Source organism: Acomys minous, assembly GCF_964271855.1.
Source record: "Acomys minous genome assembly, chromosome: 6".
Lineage (NCBI taxonomy): Eukaryota > Metazoa > Chordata > Mammalia > Rodentia > Muridae > Acomys > Acomys minous.
This window is the reverse complement of record NC_140487.1, coordinates 100325400-100345543: the sequence shown is the minus strand read 5'-3', so window position 1 is coordinate 100345543 and position 20144 is coordinate 100325400. Positions and strand designations below refer to the sequence as shown.

Here is a 20144-nt window from a genome sequence, read left to right as displayed (position 1 = left end):
TGGATGGGGAGCCGGGCATGGTCTATTAGCTTTCTCCCGCTGTCCCCCGAGGGTGCATTTGTCTGTTTTGCATTTTTTTCCAGGCTGTAGTTAGACAACTCCTGGTCCTGGGGGGTGGGGGGAGAGTGCAGCGAAGAGAAAATGTCAGGGCGACACGCCGCCAAGATAACATTAGCGAAATATCAAGTCCTTTATGATGTCAGGAGGGATTCCTTCCCGCTGCCGAAGCTGCCTAATGACATCATAAAATAGGCCTGCGGCAGCCACAGTCCCCCTGAGTCATCAATCAGGCCTGTCTGTGGAGGGCTCTGGGATGCGAAATGGGGGTGCAGGATTTTAAACTCAAAGGAGGCCTCAACACAGCAACACCACGAAGGGCTGAGGGATCGAAGACACCTAGAGGCTCAGAAAAGGCAGGCATGAGTGTCCTGATTTGTATCCCTCCCTCCGCCCACCCCCACCCCAAGATACTGACGCCAAGTACACCAATGCTCCCTAGGGAGGCTAGTTCCTAGCCAGGAGAACTCAGTGGTACTGAAGGGGAGGAGAACTGGCTGACCTGTGACTCCAGGGACACCGAAGTTGACAGGGAAAGGCACCACTGAGTCCATAGGTTTCCCTGTGCAGTGCAATGGGATGCAGCATTAGCCCCCTTAGAAACGTCCAGAGGACGTCTTTGACTCCTCTGAGGCAGCTGTCTGTTTCTGTGTGTCATGTGTTTGCTTGCGTGCGCTCCTCTATCTCTATCCCTGGGGAGTGTTCAGGGCACATCTACAAAGGGGGTCTGTTCGTGTCTGTGCTTGTATGCACACATGTTCACCTGTGTTGGGCGTGTCTGCCTTACTGCCTGGGGACCTCTCAGTATGTCCATGGCTTTTGTCTGTCAAATTGCAGATGTCAGTGAGCAGATGTTGGGGGGGACTAAGGAAGCCTGACGAAATAAAGAAGATCCGAGACGGTGAGGGGGGTACGTGGGGCGTATGTGCCAAGCAAGCCCCTGCCTCACCCTTGGCTTAGGATGGCATTGTGAGCCAGAGTCATCTGGGGGAAATTGTGGAATCTTCCTATGCTCCAGTGTCACCTCAGATTGAGGAATCTGGCTCTCAGGAGCCAGGGCTCAGGCCCTGCGGTTTTAAAAGGCTCCCTAGGCGATTCTAAAGGGCAGCCAGGGTGGAGAACCAAGACCATACTAAACTCGGCTGTTTCCAAGTTTTGTCTGAGGGTTACCTGGATTGGCTTCACGTAGGGGCTTCCACAGAACAGGCCCCTGGGCTGGACCCCACGTATCACACTCCAAATTTGCACACTTTAGTTTGCATTTGACCAGGGTCCCAGGTGACCTGTGCATTGGCTCAAGGTTGAGACCCCTCCAGCCTCTCAGCTGGAGCATAGAGGGGGCCTAGTTGCTGACCCCTGGGAGATTCTGCAGCAGCCTGCTGCTGGGCAGGGGCCTAAGAACTTGCCTTTCCTTTTCTTTAAGAAAGAGATGATTATTATTATTATTATTATTATTATTATTATTATTATTATTATTACTATTATTGTGATTATGATGATGATATGTGTGCATGCATGATGTGTGCATGTGTGGAGGTAATGGGACGACTTCTGTGGAGCTGGTTCTCTCCTTTCACCTTCCACGGGTGCAGGTCTACTTGCTTTTCTAATGAGTGAGAGTTCCCAGACGCTGCTGTTCCTGCCGCCTGCTGTCCAGAGACCACGTGGGAAAAATGATTGACACAGCTGTGGCAGATGGAGGAGGAAGTGGATCTTTCTGTCCCTATGTCTCTGCTGGTCTCTCTCTCTCTCTCTCTCTCTCTCTCTCTGAGTGTGTGTGTGAGTGTGTGTGTGTGTGTGTGTGTGTGTGTGTGTGTGTGTTAATGGTCTAAGGAGGGCAGAATAGAAGGAGAGACCAGATTCTCTTCAAGAGCCTACCTTTCCAGTGTCTTAGGGTCTTGGTTTCTCTGCTCTAGGGCCAGACCAAAGCTGGGACAATTTAAGAAAACAGGAAACAGAGGCACCAGCATTTGGGATCCTCTCTGGTGGCTACGGTGCTCACTCCCCCACTTCCTTCTCTTAAGGAAAAGGACTGGTGATAGGACCCTTCCCTAGTTCCTTGAAACCCAAGTCTAAGAGCCAGGCTCTCCCAAGTTCACCAGTGTGCCTGGGCCCCCACACATCTTCCTGGGACTTAGCCGTCCCTGGAGGCTCAGGAATCCAGGCAGCTATATGCCAGCTTGCCTGGTGCATTCTGGGTCTTGAGAATCTGTATTTCCATTCTCTGCAGCTGGTGGTAGTCTTTTACCAGAGTGAGTAAAGTTTGATTGAAGTGGAAGAGAGGAGCCAAGGGTGGTGGTGGAGGTGACTTACAAGTGTTGTCAAGGAGGAAGCTTTCTGGGGCTCTGCCCCCTCTAAGCTCTCTCCCCCTTCCCAGGATGTCAAATTCTGGATCTGAGTTCAATCTAGCAGGGGTGGTATGTTAGAAGCGGGCATCTCTCCCACAGGGCAGCCAGCCTTCTTTGTCTGTTTGTCCATCTGGAAGGGAGGTAAGAAGCGGGTGGAGGTGGCAGTGGGAACAGCAGACAGGCAGGCCAGGGCTCAGCTGCAGCCCCGCCTGGAGGTAGAAGGTAGAATCAGAACCTCCTTTGCCTGCATCTCTGCCGCCTGCATTGGCGGAGCAGATAGCGATCAGCCAGAATACCAGAGGTGTGAGGCAGGCATGACCTCACCCAGGGTGTGCCCGCTCCCTGAGCCCTGCCAGGCCACCCTCCCTGCTCTCTCCCAGCCCCTCCCCCCTCCCCCAACCAGGTTAGACAACAAACTTCAGCCAGCCACAGCAGGGGTGTCCCAACTCACTGGCTGGGTCCCTGGCCAAACTCAGGCGGGGGACTAGACACCTCTTTGGAACCAACTTCTAGCAAACCATGGGGGCTTCACAGTGGTTCTAGACTCTCTTTTGGGCTCTGGCTCTGGGTGCTGGGACACTTAGGAGGTAGAACTGGGGCCAGGGAGACTGACTGACTGACTTACGGCTACGCTGAACCCATGGGCCGAAAAGAAGGGATATTGATACTCTCAAATGACAGAGGGGACTTGGAGGCCCATCTCAGTTTGGGACAGGAGACAAAAAATGAGGAAGAAACAGGCCCAGCAGCATGGACCAGCAGAAGGACGCCTACTGTGTGTCTGGCATCGTGCTAGCTAGTACCGATTTGGAAATCACACCCAGAAAAGCCGGAAGAGATTGTAGGAAGAATTTACCAAGCCAAATATATAAAGCATCTCCTGGTAACTGCGTTTTCCATACATCCCAAGATTCCCATTGTGGTAAGATGGGCTGTCAAAGTCAAGTGGTAGACTGTGGACTGGTACGGAGATGGATGGTGGTCCCTAGGAATGGAAAAGAAGCAAGTGAGCAAGTCACAGTGAGAACCTGCCCTTAGCTTCTGGATAGGGGCTCCTGCTGTCCCTGCTGTGTCCCGTCCTTACTTGGCTGTTCCCATTTGCACCTGCAAGCACACTCAGGCTCTCCCACACAGTCTTACTTAACCTCCTCTCCTCCCCTGCCTGCACCCACCGCCCCCATACACGCCCTGCATCCACACTCACAGGCAGGCAGACGATGACGACGGTCCTAGGCTCTGAAGGCATCCACCTGCGAGGTGGTAATCCTTTCCACACTCCTTGGCTTCTCACAGAGTCCCAAACTCAGCAGGGAATGGGGCAGACCGGGCTCCTTGTTGCTGCTTTCCTGGCCTTGAGGGTTCGAGTGGCTTCTGGAACTCTCCTGTTCTGTTTCCCAGGGACTCTTGCTAGATTGCTGTGTGCGGTTCACCGTGCCGGTTCTTTTGTCTTTTATTCAGTTCTACGTTCTCTGGGATTTCCACGTTTGACCCTCTGCTGAACTCTTGGAGCCCAAAGAAAAAAACAGACATCCTTTCACAGAGCAGCAGGGTCTGAACAAGGCCACCAGGCTGGCCGCTCTGTCCCCTCACCTTTCCCCACCTGTCTGCATTCACCTCGTCTCTTGTTCCCCATCGCGCATGCATGACAGTCAGTCTCCGTGTCATTCTCTTCGGCTTCCCTCACTGGCCTTCTTCACACTGTCATTGGATAATAGTAATGCCTGGTCGTGTCCTTGTGGGGACGGGGTGGTGTCGGCAGAGGAGTGGGAGTCTCTGAAGCCTTCTCTGGGAGCTGGCAATCGCTGTTTCCTGCTTTGGCATTGAGAGAGGCAGAGCAGGGTGAATAGAAGTTCATCTTGGGTTCTGGGTGAGGGTCTTGGCTTCTTGAAGGCCTGGAGCACGGTGGAGAGCTGACATATGAAAGAAAGAAAAAAACAAAAGGCAGAGGGAGAGAAGGGAGGCAGGAAGAGAGGCTGAAAGGTAGAGGCCAGAGTTAGGCGTCTGAGGGAGAGGAGAATCTAGCATTCCCCCCTTATCCTGGGATTCAGTTTCTTCAGCTTTAGTGACTCAAAACATTAAGTGGAAAATTCTAGAAGTACACAGTGTATGAGTTTTAAGTTGCCTATCATTTCAAGTAGTGTGACGAAACAGCCGCCTGACCTGCTCCGCTTCACCCTGGTAGTAAATTAGTCCTTATTCAGCGAATGGACACTGTCTATGCTACCTACCCACAGGCACTAGGCATATATGGGACAAGGTAATAGCTGTGGCTTTAAGTAGCTCCTGGGGAGGGAGGGGTGTCTTAGGATGTGTCCCCTGTGGATAAAGGGGTTCCCCTGGAGGCATGACAGACAGAATTCTAATCACCAAGCACCGCTTAAAAAACAAACAAAAAACAGTCTTTGCTGAAATATGTTTGGGTCTATCTCAACACACCTGCTGACACCACATAGGTGTCTTCTCTCCAGACTCTCGCTGGCTCTCACTCCTGCCCACGAGAACTGGAGAGGCTCCTCAGGAAGCAGGGCTTGGAAAGTGGCAAGCCTCTTTTGAGGTTGGACTAATTCTGGGATTCTCCCGCCTTCCCCTGCATGGACCCCCTTCCCGCCTGCCCCCCCCCCCCAAGCATGCTGTGAGCAAGCCCTGAGAGAATTTTGTAAGGGATAAGAAACAGCATTCTGGGAAATTCTGTAAATTCCTGGCAGCCTCTGGCCCCACCTTGAGTGGGTGGCCTCCAGGGTTTTCTCAGGTACTGGAAGGTCCAAGGCCTCCCTTCTCTTTTCTACCTGTGATAGCTGGGACCTGAGAGGTTGCCTGGGTCAGGTAGGAGTGAGGGCTCTTAGGAAGGAGCTTGATGCTTCTTTTTGCTCAGCTTAACTATCAGTCAGCACCTGGGACAGTTTTGACCCAACTCAAGCAGATATCCCTGGGCCCTTCCTTTTGCCTGGGTGGGTGGCAGGAAACTGCACCTGAAACCCTGGCCATGCCCAAGACCTTCGCTAGCAGCCGGAAGCCATCCCATGAACTCAACCAAGGATTGCAGCAGTCTCAGCAAGTCATTTTTTTTTTGTCCCCACAGCATGCACCCGCCCCAGGACAGAGGGGCCTTGGCAGCCTCCAGCCTGGTTATCTGATTTGGGGGCTGATGGGGTTTCTAATGGGAAAACAATATGTTAATTTCAGAATGTTCCTGATTAGATGAAAATGATATGGCATCAAAGTTACTTCCTTAATTTATTCAGAAAATAACAAGAGAGAATTCTTTGCTATGATCCTTAATTAAACCAGAACCTCTACCTCCCAGGCAAAGCAGGCTCTGCGCTCCAGGTGTGGGGAACAGAGCCGGCCCTGGCCTCAGTCTCCTAGTGGCTGCCCTGGGGTCTTCACCTGGTCAGGTTGCCACTTTGCCTGTAGCAGCATTGGCTTTGGGTGGGCAATGGGTGGGACTCCTCCAATTGCAGGGCGACCTCAAATGCGGAGCCATCCTAGAATCACGTCCGTCTTCCATACCTTCATCCTGTCCATGACATACATCCACAGACTTAGCAGGCCAGGCTTGTTCGAGCCGGAATCTCAGGCAATCTTTAAGTAGGGACACGGATGGTCCTTGACCGGTCCAGCTAGGGGCTACACTGAGATCAGCCAGAGGAAACTCATCCAGGGACTTTTGGGAAAATGAGACAGGGTTGTTTCAAGATGACTTCCTTAATTTACAAAATGCGGTGTTAGTATCAATGGCAGGAAATCTGTCATTACTTTTGGGTCCAGAAGAGCCTAGGAGTGGGGACAGAACTAGGGGAGAGGAACATCATGGCTGCGGCCAGAATGTCACAGCTTGGAGAGGAAGCAGGACGTGTACCCTCAGTGTCTCTTTTTCCTTCCTCTGTCCCTCTCCTGCAGGCGCAACACATGGTAGCCTGTCCTGGAAGGTAGGGGACAAAGTGGCATACTTCACAGACGAGGCTCCTGAGACAGAGGCAAGACAGAAAGTGAGTACCGGAACAGAGTAAGTAGAGAATGACAGCTCAAGGTGACAGGAAACATTCCCCCATCCTTCTCCTGCTCCCAAATTGCTCATCTTTCTGGTCATTCCCCCACAACAGTCCTGGGTACACCCTATTTCTGTCTCGTAGAGGAGAGGTCAGAGAGGTCAAATGGTACCCTTGAAATTAGAGTCGGGAAGCAATGGATTCAAATTTTCTTTTTGTCTCACCCCAAATCCTTCCTCTGCCCCCCCCCCCACCCCGAGTAAAGCCTTGATAATGAAAGAGGTGGCCTGAGTAGGTGTGATGTAGTAAGTTCTTGGTGTGACCGAGCCAGGCCCAGAAGCTTCTACAAGGTTGCAAGGGAAGCCTTCTTGATGCTTCTGAGGGGAGGACAGGCAATACCTTCCACACGCCATACCTAGACAAGAGTCACTTCTCCAAATTGGAATCTCCCATGCCTGGGATATGCCGCAGTGGGAGCTGGAAAAGGTGGCTACAGCCTGGACCTAGAAGCAGCGTGGAAGGAACTCCTCCTTGCAGGGACTTCTCCTCTCGGGAGCAGCTCCACTTTCCCGTTGCGGTGTGCCTGTGGTGATGCCTGCCCACCGCATTCCCCTTCTCTACCAGGCAGTTTCTCATCTGCTGAGCAGTGGGTTGAGGATGCAAGGGGGGAAAGTTGGATGGGGATCTAAGGGGCTCTTCTGACTTAGAATTCCGATGTTAGGGGGGGGCCTAGGCCTTGAGACTGCAGCTGAAGAGGGCCACAGAATGCAAAAAAAAATGTCGTGTTGTGAGGGGTAGGGAGGTTGGTGTGGGGACAGGTGTGCATCTGAATGTGTGTGTGTGTGTGTGTGTGAGAGAGAGAGACAGAGAGAGAGAGAGACAGAGACAGAGAGAGAGAGACTTAGGTAGAGAACTGTGAAGGTGATCAAGGGTCAAAGTGAAAGGAAATGGGGCATGGATGGGGCATGCCAGATGATGACAACAATGAAAATCTGCCAGCATACACACACACACACACACACACACACACACACACACACACACACACACGTATATAAAACACCGGATGCCAAGCCTGTTCCATATTCTTTAAAAGCAAACAAGCAAAAAAAAAAAACAAAAAAAAAACCAAAAAAAAAAAACCACTTTGTGTTTTGCCTGCCTGTGTGTATGTGTATCATGTGTGTGCCTGGTGCCCATAGAGGTCAGAGGAGGGACTTGGATCCCTGCAGTCACAGCCATGTAGGTGCTGGGAATTGACCCCAGGTCATCTGCAAGAGCAGCAAGTCTTCTTAGAGGCTGGCCCATCTTTCCAGTCCCATGTTCCAAATTCGTTGTATGTATTAATTACTTTAAAACCCTTGCAACCAGCCTCAGATATGATTAGACCATTTTACATTGTCTGAAACTGAGGCTCAAGGTACCAATGACAGAATCAAATACTGGAAGTAGGATTTGGGACTGGACCCAAGTGCTTTTTTTTTGTTTGTTTTTGTTTGTTTATTTGTTTTGAGACAGGGTTTCTTGTAGTTCAGTCTGGCCTCAAACTCACTGTGTAGCTGAGGATGACCTTGAACTTCTGATCCTTGTACCTCCATCTCCTGAGTGCTGAGGTTCCAACTTAGGGCTTCATGCACGTTAGATGTGGTGGCCTGAGTCACAATGACCCCCATGGGCTCATGTATTCCAATGTTTAGTCACCAGGGAGTGGAACTATTTCAAAGGATTATAAGGAATAGGAGGTGTGGCCTTGCTGGGGGAACTGTGTCTTTGGGGTGGGGCTTTGAGGTTTCAAAGTCCCATGTCAAGCTCAGTGTCTCTCTCAGCCTACAGATCAGGATGTAGCTCTCAGACACTGCTCTAGTGCCATGTGTGCTGCCATGCTCCTGTCACGATGATAACGGGCAAGACTGTGAGCAAAGCCCCCAGTTAAATACTTTCTTTTATAAGAGTTGCCTTGTATAAGGTCATGGTGACTTCACAGCAATCAGTGACTAGGGCACTAGACACTAGACAAGGATGTTACTGACTCAGCCCCATCTGTGGTGCCCCAGTCCCAGATCTTAACCACTGAGAAGCTCTGCCTCTTGCCTCTGAGTAGAGTGTGTCAGGTCTCTTGGCACTGGGTGGGTGTCTCTGGTCTTTTGGCACTGGGTGGGATGTCTCTGGTCTCTTGGCACTGGTGGGTGTCTCTGGTCTTTTGGCTCTGGGTGGGATGTCTCTGGTCTCTTGGCACTGGGTGGGTGTCTCTGGTCTCTTGACACTGGCTGGGGTGTCTCTGGTCTTTTGGCCCTGGGTGGATGTCTCTGGTATCTTGGCACTGGGTGGGTGTCTCTGGTATCTTGGCACTGGGTGAGTGTCTTGGTATCTTGGCACTGGGTGGGTGTCTCTGGTCTCTTGGCACTGGGTGGGATGTCTCTGGTCTCTTGGCACTGGTGGGTGTCTCTGGTCTTTTGGCTCTGGGTGGGATGTCTCTGGTCTCTTGGCACTGGGTGGGTGTCTCTGGTCTCTTGACACTGGCTGGGGTGTCTCTGGTCTTTTGGCCCTGGGTGGATGTCTCTGGTATCTTGGCACTGGGTGGGTGTCTCTGGTATCTTGGCACTGGGTGAGTGTCTTGGTATCTTGGCACTGGGTGGGTGTCTCTGGTCTCTTGGTACTGGGTGGGATGTCTCTGGTCTCTTGGCTCTGGGTGGGTTGTCTTTGGTCTCTTGGCACTGGGTGGGGTGTCTCTGGTCTTTTGGCCCTGGGTGGGTGTCTCTGGTTTTTGGCCCTGGGTGGATGTCTCTGGTATCTTGGCATTGGGTAGGCTGTCTCTGGTCTCTTGACACTGGGTGGGATATCTCTGGTCTTTTGGCCCTGGGTGGGTGTCTCTGGTATCTTGGCACTGGGTGAGTATCTTGGTACTGGGTGGGTGTCTCTGGTCTCTTGGTACTGGGTGGGATGTCTCTGGTCTCTTGGCTCTGGGTGGGTTGTCTTTGGTCTCTTGGCACTGGGTGGGGTGTCTCTGGTCTTTTGGCCCTGGGTGGGTGTCTCTGGTCTTTTGGCCCTGGGTGGGTGTCTCTGGTATCTTGGCCCTGGGTAGGTGTCTCTGGTATCTTGGCAATGGGCAGGGTGTCTCTGGTCTCTTGGCCCTGGGTGTGGTGTCTCTGGTCTCTTGGCACTGGGTGGGATGGCTCTGGTCTCTTGGCACTGGGTGGGGTGTCTCTGGTCTTTTGGCCCTGGGTGGGTGTCTCTGGTCTTTTGGCCCTGGGTGGGTGTCTCTGGTATCTTGGCAATGGGCGGGGTGTCTCTGGTCTCTTGGCCCTGGGTGTGGTGTCTCTGGTCTCTTGGCACTGGGTGGAATGGCTCTGGTCTCTTGGCACTGGGAAGGCGGCTCTCATTTTGCACTCATGCTGGGGCCTCCTTGAACCACACTTTGCTACCAGCTTCTTGTTGCTTGCTGTTTGTTCTCAGCTGCTCTCCTGAGGGGATGTGAAACCGATTCTTCAAAGTCCCAAGTACCAAGCAGGTTGTGCTGTCAGTGCCCAACCAGGGAGTCAGTGAAGAAGCTTGGGGTCAGGAGGCTGCCCCTCCTGGTGGTTGGCATATGGGGGTGCAGAGGGGTGAGATAGAGCCGTGTGAGGGGAGGTGTATCTGTAGGGTGAGGTCTTTACCTGGTAGCACAGGAAGCAGAACATCAAGAGAGGCATGGTCTCCCTAGAAGGTTCTCTGGCCAGTGCGAGGCCCGTCAGCGAGCAGAAAGATGCAGCGGCTCCTGGGGAGGAGAAGGTGACACAGATGACATGTCCGGGCCTGGGCCTGGTGGCTGAAACGGGGATGCAGTTTTAGAGAAAGAAAGAAGCCTTGGTATTCAGGGTGGGCAGAAGGGAAGGAACCACAGAGAATGACTTCTGGGTGTTTGGGTAAGGGCGTAGATAGGTGAGCTGAGGGCTGCCTCATGGCCATGGTGGCCGAGGCATGGTTATCTAGAGCGACAACAGATACACTGACATGAAGGTGAGACTTGATTTCCTTTGATTTTTTTTCTCTCTCTCTCTCACTGATTTAGGCTTTCTTCTCTTTGCATATTCCTGTGTGTGTGTGTGTGTTTGTGTGCGCGCGCCCGTGCTCATGTGTACATATAAATGTGTGTGGAGTGTACATGGAAGCCTTGAGCATAGTTAAGTGTCAACCCCCCCCCTTTTTTGGGTGGGGACTCTGACTGGCTTGAAGTTTGCTATAGGCTGGGCTGGCCGACCAGTGAGCTCCAGGTGTCTGCCTGTCTCCATCCCCCAGTGCTGGGAGTATAAGTGCAGACCACTGCCTCTGACTTTTAGGTGGGTTTGGGGATCACATTCAGGCCCTCCTACCTATAAGCAAGCACCCCAGGCCCCCCCCCCACCTCTTGTGTTTTTGAGATCACTTTTACTCTGTAGCCTAGGCTGAGTGGAACTCACCACATAGCTCAGGCTAGCCTCAAACTCATGGCCGTCCTCCTGCCTCAGTCTCTCACATGGTAGTGTAACAGGCTTATGCCATTAGGCTGGCTAGGGAAAAATTCAGCCAGAGGCATGCATCTTCATTTTTTATATTCAAATATCATATGAGTTCCAGGACACGGAAGTTAGAACTCTCATTCTGCAGCGAGAGTTCAAATCCCTACACTGCCGCTTTGTTAGCTAGGTGTTCTCCAAGAAGATCAGTGCACACTCTGGGCCTTAGTTTCCTCAGCTGACGCCTCAGTGCAGCAACACATACTTTCTGGGCATGTTGTGCAGTGTCAAGTGGACCAGCAGTGATCCCAGCAGGTGGGCCGAGGACAGGGGTGGCTCTGGCAAGTCTCTTTACTTGTCTCCAGAGCCCTTGCCCCACAGTCATTCCTTTGGAATTAGATAGAGGAATTGTTAAAAAAGGAAAGAGGAGGCCTTGCTGGGCCAGGAAGGGGGTATTGATTAAGTCTTCAGTCCGCAGCCACCACCTTCCCCTCCCTTCCCTAAGGCACTTCCTGTCCCCTGCAATTCCAGGACTGCAAAGAACCCATCATTCCTTGCCCGGAGACAGGGGCTTTCCCAGATGGAGGGGGACTGCATTTCTGAGCCTTTCTCTCTGGCCAAAGTAGTGCCACCTCAGCCCTTGTCCTCCCAGTGCAGACCTGAGCATCATGCAGCCCTGGGCGGTTACTACCCCATCCCAGCCTTTGCCTCCTCACCCTGCAAAGCCCCAGCAGGGTTTCTGGATCTGTGCTAGTAGTGCTCACTCGCAGGCCTGCTCCCGGGAATGAGATCTAAAAGCCTTTCTGAGAGGTCAGGGGTCAGGCCCCTGGCCTGAGTTCCCTCTTACCTCAACCCCGACTCGGAGAGTTTTCTGACAGCAGCGTGGATGACTTTGGTGTAGTTTCTGTGGTTTAATAAGCTACAAAACCGACATTATTTTAAGCCAATCTGGATATAGCACAAAAACTCTCACCCCGTCTGTTCTGTGAAACTCAGATACCCTGACGAGAACACAGCTCACAACCAACTAATACAATATTCTACTGGGCGCGCTGTCAGCGGGCCCCACGCGGGCGCCGGCTCCCCGGAGGCCAGCCCAGCCGCCGCACCGCAGGCCTGAGCCGGGAAGCGCGGCCCGGGGCGCCGCGCAGGAGGAGGACCCGGGTGGGTGCTTCGCCCGGGCACCGCGGGTCCTCTCCGCGTGGCCGGGGACAGGCCGCAGCAGCCCCTCGCTCCCCGCCCCCTGCCCGGGGACGCGGGAGGAGAGGAGAGGAGCGTTCTGGCCTGCTGACAGCAGCTCTACTCCCACAACCCGCATATGTCTGATTCCGAAGCAGGGAAGTGTGTCCAACACACCCAATGCAAAGACAGGTTGTTGAATATTTTTTCTCTCATCACTAAAAAGGATTCCCTGCTGGGTGCAATCAAGATCCATAAACTCGCGGCTCGAGTCGGTGTGAAAGCAGCGCTCCAGCCCAGACTCCCTCGCTGGCGCTAAATGCAGGCTCCGGGCGGGCGGGCGGAGATGCGCAGACATCCGCTTGCAGTCTGGCCTTGCGACCGGCAGTTCCCGGCACATTAGGCAGTGCGCTTATTTTGGGCTACGCTTCAGTGGATTAACTTTACATCGTAAAGTTTCGCAGTGCGGGTATGGTCCCCGTGGCACCCCATTCCCCCCTACACCCCGTCCCTTTTCCGTGCAGAGCCAGGGGCAAGTGGAGCTGCCTGACAGGGTTGTCAGCCGACTGAAGGGTCTGGCAAGCAGGCCAGGTGGTTCCCTGCTGACCTCTGGCCTCCTTGGGAAGGTGTGCAGTTGCTGACCCAGCCTGCCTCTGGGCTTCCAAGATACCCAGTGTCCATGTACCCTGGCAGATGCCAGCTTGCCCGCTTTGAAGATCCATCTCTGGTGAGGTTGGGGGTGAGGTAGGCCTCTGCTTGGGAAGCAAACTCAGGGTCTCTCTCCCCACCCTTTATTGTCCAAGTGGGTTTCTGGCTTCTCACACCGGGGCCAGGAGGCCAGGACACATCTTGGAGCCTTGGAATCCTGCTGTAACCCTGTTGTGCATATAAAGACATTGTGCCTTCTTTTCCTTCTGGCTCGATCCCTCCCTCCTTCCGTTCCCCCCACCACCACCACTCCCCCCGCCCCCCGCCCCCGGCAGGGAGACTGAGGCAGTAAAGGACTAGTAGAGGTCTCTGCCGGTCCACAGGAGAGCTGGGACCATGGAGGAGAGCGTGCAAAGATGTGAAGGACCGGAAGTGCCTCTATTTCTTTCTGATGTTTGGGGAGGGAAGAGCTTGGAGTTCTTGTGGAAGGACGGGGCCGGGGGTGGGGGGTGGGGGTGGCGGCGGGGGGGGGGGGCTAGCCCCTCCTCCTCCATACACTCCATGACCATCCTCTGGGCCTTAAAATTCTCAGGGATTAAGAGGCAACAAAAAAATATCACCTCTAAAACAGCTCCACTCACCCCCAGCACCCCATTTGGTGGTGGTGGTGGTGATGGGGGGGCAGCATTGCATACAATGTATCGTTCCAAATCGGAATGGGTGTGATTTGGACTAGGTAAGAGGGAGACGCCCTGTGTCGTGGGCAGTCTGTTGTATAGCATTTATTTATCCCAAAAAAGGCTCACCGGTGCTGACTCGGTGCCAGCTATTAGACACGACTACCGTGGGAGAGCCAGAGGTCCCACCTAGGGGGCGAGAACACTCTTCCGTGCAGCTATCCGTTTGTTCGGTTATTAGGGCCAAGCACAGTGTTTAGGCACCAAATGGGAGCAGATGGAGTTTGAATGTAAGGCGAACTGGAAAGGGCTAGAGAAGTGGGGAGAGGAGTTTTGGAAGAAGGCGAGAGGCAAGGCTGCCTAGGTCCTGTCCTGGCTCTGAGCCAGCGCGGAGTGAGGCCTGGAAGGGCTCTCCCCCTTTCTGGCCTGTGTCCTGGGCTTTTCGCCGCTTCCCGCAAACAAGCAAGAGATCCCAGGGAGAATTTTGCCTGGACCGGTCGCACACCAATGCAAAAATAAATGACGAGAAAGGGAATGTCGAAGCGGTTTTGGGGGCGGGGGGAGCCCTGGACTGAAAAAAAAAATCTTCTCACACATGAATCATAAATCATTCTGGTACCCCGCCACCCCCACCCCCACAGATCAGCACATTGCAAAGACAGGTTGTTGAATATTTCTCTCTCATCACTAAGAAGGCCTCCCTGCTGGGTGTAATCAAGAACCGTAAACCCTCCTTGCCGCAGTGTTGCAGAGTCGGTGTGAATCGGAGCCCCTCTCAGATGCCCTCAATTCAGACAGCCCTGGCGGGCTGACAGCGCAGCCTGCTCTCCTCGAAGCATTGGAAGGGTCCAGAGCAAGGAGAGGGGTCTGGGACTCCTCCCCTCTCTGCCGCCAGCTCTATAATGGCCTGGGGTGGAACTCAGGGCCCCTCCCCACAAAGGTCAGGATGGAGGGATGTCGTCGATGCTCCTTCCGAGGAGTCTGGGCATGGACACATGCTCTGGGTAAGCCTCGGCCCTCTCGGGATGTCCTTAGGTTCCCCAGGGAGAGAAGCCAGGAGCCAGAATGACTTCTGAGACCTGGTGGCTCATTGGTAGTAGGCTGCCTGGTCAGGTGGCATGGCTTCTCTCTGGTTTTCAGAAGGATTTGTTTCAAGATAGGAGGGTATTATTACCCCAGAGGGTTGAGATGGAGCTGGAAGATGGGACGAGGGACATGAGAGGACACAGTTGGGGAGAGGTACCAGGGGAGCTGACTGCTTATTCACAAAGGCATCCGCCTGCTTTCTGGAGACCTACTAGCAGAGCTACGTTAGTCTTCAGAAGTAGACAGGGGCCTAGTCCTGTCTGTCTGGGCAGGAGCCCGTCCAATCTTTCCCTGACTTTCTACTTCTGTTGTGTCCCTCTCCAATGTCACCACCATTGCTTAGACCCTTGGCTCAGATCACTTTTCTTCCCTGACTCCCACTATTCCATTCAGAGTCAACCGGCAAACCCGTGAAGACACAATATTTGCAATACAGCAAACAGGCCTTACATTTCCTTGCCTAAAAGGCCTTTAGGTTCACTATCTCCCAAGCCTGGCTTACTCTCTTTTTCCATCTTTTTTTCCAACCAGCGCCTATCTGTGTTTTCAGAGACCTGTGGAAAAGTTCTCTGTTCAAGCCCTTAGGGCTTCGGTTGAACGAGTCCGCTCTATGTACCTAGAGCCCAGCATGCACTTTGTTGGATGAACAAAACCTCAACTTTGATCACCAGCCTGTAGCACCGCTCTTTCCTGTCTCTACCTGTTGCCCTGTTGCCCTGGGTAGGCGAGTGTACCCTGGTTTCCATGTACCAATCCATTGTGGGTATGTCTTCTGGGCTCTGAGGCGGCAGGGTAGCTCTGCTCTGCTTCCTCTCTGAAAACACAGATTCTAAGTGGGCGTTGCTGAAGCTTATTGATACTGGATTTGGATTTTCTTTTTTTTTTTTTTCTTTTTTGTGGGGTGGGTGGGGCATGATTGTCTACAGGGTTGTACTGTGTAGCTTCCCACAGAACGGTGGGGGGGGGGTCTCTGTGGTGGAGATGGGTGCTGGGGGAGTGTTTGAAATGCTGTGCCTTCCAGGGGTTGGAGGGTCCTTTCTGTTTACGCCTGGAAGGTCAGATTCTGTGGTTTTGATCTCAGGGTTGGTGGCCCGGTGTGTGGCACAACTCCTAATGTGTCAAATCCTATAGGTCTCCAGGAAACAGAAGGGCAGTGTCGGTCCTGAGGCTGCCTTCTCTAGCTCTCTGGGGGAGGTCTGGAGCAGGAAGTCAGCTAAAGCGACGATGAAGGGGGCCTCCTCTCAGTCAGAGAGCAAGCTGCCCTCCGCCTCTGCAGAAGGGATATTGCCTGGCTTCAGGGCTCCCATAACTCTTTCAAGACAATCACTTTATTTATATGAGTTTGTTTAAAAAAAAAAAAAGCCTCACAGACGATCCACCCAGGGACCTCTCCGACCGCCTCGCTTGATTCTCTCCTCTCCTTCGAGTCCATAACTCTTAGTCTTTTGATTCTCCCAGTCCACAAACTATAAAAATCTTATTTCTATAAGGTCTTTTATGGTTACCAAGATAGTCAATAGTGTCGTTTTCATTCATATCATTCTGCAGGGAAGTTACAGGAAGCGAAGCAGACAGAGGAGAGCTATAAATAAGGCTCAGCTACACGGGGCCCCAAGCGGATCCCACTGCGTTCCTTCAAAACTACTCATGCACAGAATACACGCACTACATACACAAACGCACACAGATATGAACACGGTGCCCGCTCATGCCTAGAGACAGGTGCACACAGGTTCAGCCATGCACACAGACAATGGCTTTGCCCCTTGGGGCAAGACCTGGGTGCTTGTATGCATGCTGCTTGATGCTCACATGCACGCACAGACACACAGACACACAGATACACACACACACACACACACACACACACACACACACACAGAGGACTTGGTAAGTATTAGAAAGGAAAAAGCGCTTTCTGGAATTTGCCTAGCTTTGAAGAGCCGAGAGCAGACAGCAAGCACTTGCTGTGGCCAGATGGGGGGAGCAAGGCAGGCCAGCCTAGAAAACACATTCCAAAGCCGTGAAGCACGGGCCTGGGCACCCAGCCACCCATGAGCTCATGTGCCGGGAGCTTCCGAATTCCCACTGACACAGGAGCCTGAGCCCCTCAGCAAGCTCTGGGAATGCTGTGGCCACTCTCTGGGCGCCCCTTCTCACTGTTCCGTTAGTGTCTCCTGAGGGCCAGACCCCTCGCCCCTGGAGGACAGCTAAAGGAGCTTTTTGATTCCTGTTTGTACCTAGCTGCAACTCTATGGAAGCTGCATACGGCCTTGGGGCTCTTGGCTTTGCTCAACAGAGAGCCCGGGTGGGGGTGAGGGTGAAGGAGGGGGGAAGGGACACCTAGACTAAGTCAGCCGACAATAGAGGGGGCCCATCCGGGTCTGAGGACAACTTAGAAGGGTTTTCTCGGGAACACGCTAGGCCCTGGTAGGAGGCTGTCGCCGGTGGGGGTAGGAGAAAGGGGCTGCGTGGTCCAATGGCGGCGGTGGTGGCGGTGGGCGGGTGTGGGGTGGTGTTTGACAGAATTTCTCTGTGTAGCTCTGGCCATCCTGGAGCTCCCTCTGTATACTAGGCTGGCCTCAAACTCAGAGATCTGCCTGCCTCTGCCTCCCGAGTGCTGGGATCAAAGGCGCCACCACCATCTGGCTCTTATTATGGTAGGCCCTTGCATATTTTAGGCAAGTGCTCTATCACTGAGCTACACCCTCAGCCCCAAATCTGTCTGATTGGTTAGGTACATAAAGGAAGGACTGGCCAGAGGGCAGAGTTCACACTGTTACGTGGCATGGAAGCAGGCATCTCTGAATGTTGCTACCCTAGGGAATCATGGGGAGGAGGGGGCTCCCTGCTGTTCCTAGATTGGGAAATAGCAGGTGGACTAGCTGTACCACAGGAGTCGCCTTAGTTTTCCCATCTGCAAAATGAGGGCAGTGGATTCTGGGTGCTAGCAACATTGCAGGGATGCTGTGGGAGGGGCCCCACAGCTCAGCGACTCTCCCAGTTATCTTCTCCCTCCCTACTATTTAACCGCTCCCCGCTCCCCCCAACACTGAAGTGCATAGACAGAGCCTGGGGCTCTGAGCTCAAGGGCCTGGAATTCCTCTGTTCCCCCCTTTGCCTTCTACAAGGGAACCATTAATTGTAATTTAAGCCTCGCAAGTTAAAAGCAGCGTGTAGATTCAAAGATTCTTTCATGCCAATTACGCGTCGTTTCTGGCTGCGCTTTAGTGCCAGGCTTTTATCTGTTGTTCTGGGGGAATCATTTACTGGCCAGAGCCCTGTGCTTCACACAGATTCCCCCCCCCCCCCCGATTATGTTTAATGGCAAAAAGAGAGTTAACTCTTGGGCCTCGTGAGCCGGCCGTGCCTCGTCACTATTTCCCCACATGGCCAGACGCATCAGCGCAGGGAACAGACGGGCATTGGGGAGTTGCAGGCACCTTCGTGTTCTTGAGTCAATTGTACGAGGCTTTAAGGGGACCCGGGGTGTTGAGGGCAGCCAAGAGGGCTTGTAGATGCTCTGAATGCCAACAGCAGCTAATTGCTTATTGCTTCTTCTATAGATTCCACAGCAGTGGGAGGCTACTGGGTGCCAGGCTCCAGGCTGGCATCGTCTCCTTATTCACATTGCAAGGTGTTACATCTTCATGGCCCCACCTCACCTCCACACGCAGGGACACAGCCTTTGGGCTCCCGTCTCAGTCACAATTGTGCACGTAGTTGGGACACTTTTCACAGCCACACGCACAGCGTGTGTGTCTGCTGGCCCCTCAGAGTTAGGAGGGCACATGAACTTGGTGTGGGTCTTGGACTGTTAGGGGAGGGGACTATAGGGTCAGGCCCTGTGCTGTTGAGTTTCTCTCTTCTGCTGTGACCCTGACCATCTATCTGTCATTCCCAATTGGGATGGTGCCCACTTTGTCCCAGAGCTGGGCAGCCATCTCCTGGTATGGGTGTTATTCTCTAAGTCTCAAGTACAATGCATCCACAACAGGCCTCCTCTAAACCTTCTCCAGTGGGTGTCTGCCCATCTGAGGTCTTGGCAAGCCCTTCCATCTCAGGGCAAGAAAACTTCATGGTCGTTCTCAACTCCTGTATTTTCTTTGCTTTAGGCACCCAGTTATTGGCCAAATGTGCCTGCTGTACTTTCTTTCTTTCTTTAGTTTTATTTTGTTTGTTTGTTTTTTGAGACAAGGTTTCTCTGTGTAGCCTTGGCTGTCCTGGACTCACTTTGTAGACCAGGCTGGCCTCGAACTCACAGAGATCCACCTGCCTCTGCCTCCCTGAGTGCTGGGATTAAAGGCGTGCACCACCCCGCCCGGTTTAAGCCTACAGAATCCAGTATTCCCAAGCAGGCAAGTACTAACCTGGGCCTGAACCAGTTTAGCTTCCAAGATCAGATGATCAGGTGCTCGGGGTGGTTCAGCCGTAGACGCTGGCTGCCTTTTGTCTCTATAGAAGTCTGGGGACGTGTACTTTCAGACCAGGTCCTCTGCCAGAATCTGAGGACCTTATAGTGGCCTACAATTCTTATGTGCTCCGTTCTGTGTCATCCCATCTCACTATTGACCTCTCCTAGTCTTCCCCTTCCCCTGCCTGGGATGTTTCCCCACCGTGTTTCCACTTGGGTAACTCAAATATCACTTATTTTTGTTTGGTTTTTCAAGACAGAATCTCTCTGTGTTAGCCTTGGCTGTCCTGGACTCACTTTGTAGACCAGGCTGGCCTCGAACTCACAGCGATCCTTCTGCCTCTGCCTCCCGAGTGCTGGGATTAAAGGCGTGCGCCACCACGCCTGGCTAAATATCACTTGTTAATGAGGTTGCCTTAAATAGCTTCTTTGATGTCACAGCCTGCCATCTTTTGGGGCCTTGCCCTTCCAATCTCTCTTCCTCTGCTGACTTTCTTTCTTCCTTTTTTTTCCCCCTCCTCTTCCTCTCCTAGAGGATACCCTTCCCACAGCAGCGTGAATACACTGCAAAGGAGAACGTGATAGAGCATTTTCCTTGAAGGAAGTGGGAAAGGCTCTCATGGGGAGGCAGGGAAGCAGCCCAGGGCAGGGCAAGGGCTGCCATGTGAGGTTGTCACAGCAGAGGCTGGAGCTGGGCCCATGGGACCTGGGAGCCTGGAGAGCTTTCAAAGTGCCTAGGCATTAAGACAAAGGACGGGACATTTATGACTCTTGGGTGCAGGCTGCCCCTGGGGAAGGGGGTGACCTCAGGTAAAGCAGTTTTGCAGAATGCCATGGCCTCCAGCACTCCCTATGACGAGGGAGAAGGACGTAGTTCCCAATTGGGGAACTGGTGCAGACCGGAAGAACCCATTATATATTTAATCATATACAAATGAGTGTTGGCATATTATATTTGTTACTTCTTCTCTCCCTTGGAGCAGGGACTTACATGAGGGAACGGCTGTCCATGGCTACAGCTGCATGCATGAGGCGTCCCAAGTGCTTGGGACAGGTAGCTCTGAGTAAATACTTCCTGAATGAATGGATGAGCCGGTTCAATATTCTCCCTCTCTCTCTCTCTCTCTCTCTCTCTCTCTCTCTCTCTCTCTCTCTCTCTCTCTCTCTCTCTCTCTCTCTTTCTCTCTGGTTTTTCAAGTCAGGGTTTCACTCTATCATAGACCTGACAGTCCTGGGGCTTGCTTTGTAGACCAGGCTGACCTCAAACTCAGAAA

The 20144-nt window shown here is 53.0% G+C and overlaps 1 long non-coding RNA gene across 3 annotated transcripts in view; it reads left to right on the top strand.

Moving 5' to 3' along the window:
• Positions 1–20144, top strand: part of LOC311600811 — a 133805-nt gene that overhangs the window by 75234 nt on the left and 38427 nt on the right. For 2 of the 3 annotated variants that reach the window (XR_014780366.1, XR_014780367.1), the window contains one exon: positions 6306–6394. The exons of the other annotated variant lie outside the window; for it this stretch is intronic. This is a non-coding gene — a long non-coding RNA (uncharacterized lncRNA). The remainder of the gene's footprint in view (positions 1–6305; positions 6395–20144) is intronic. 3 annotated transcript variants of the gene reach the window in all.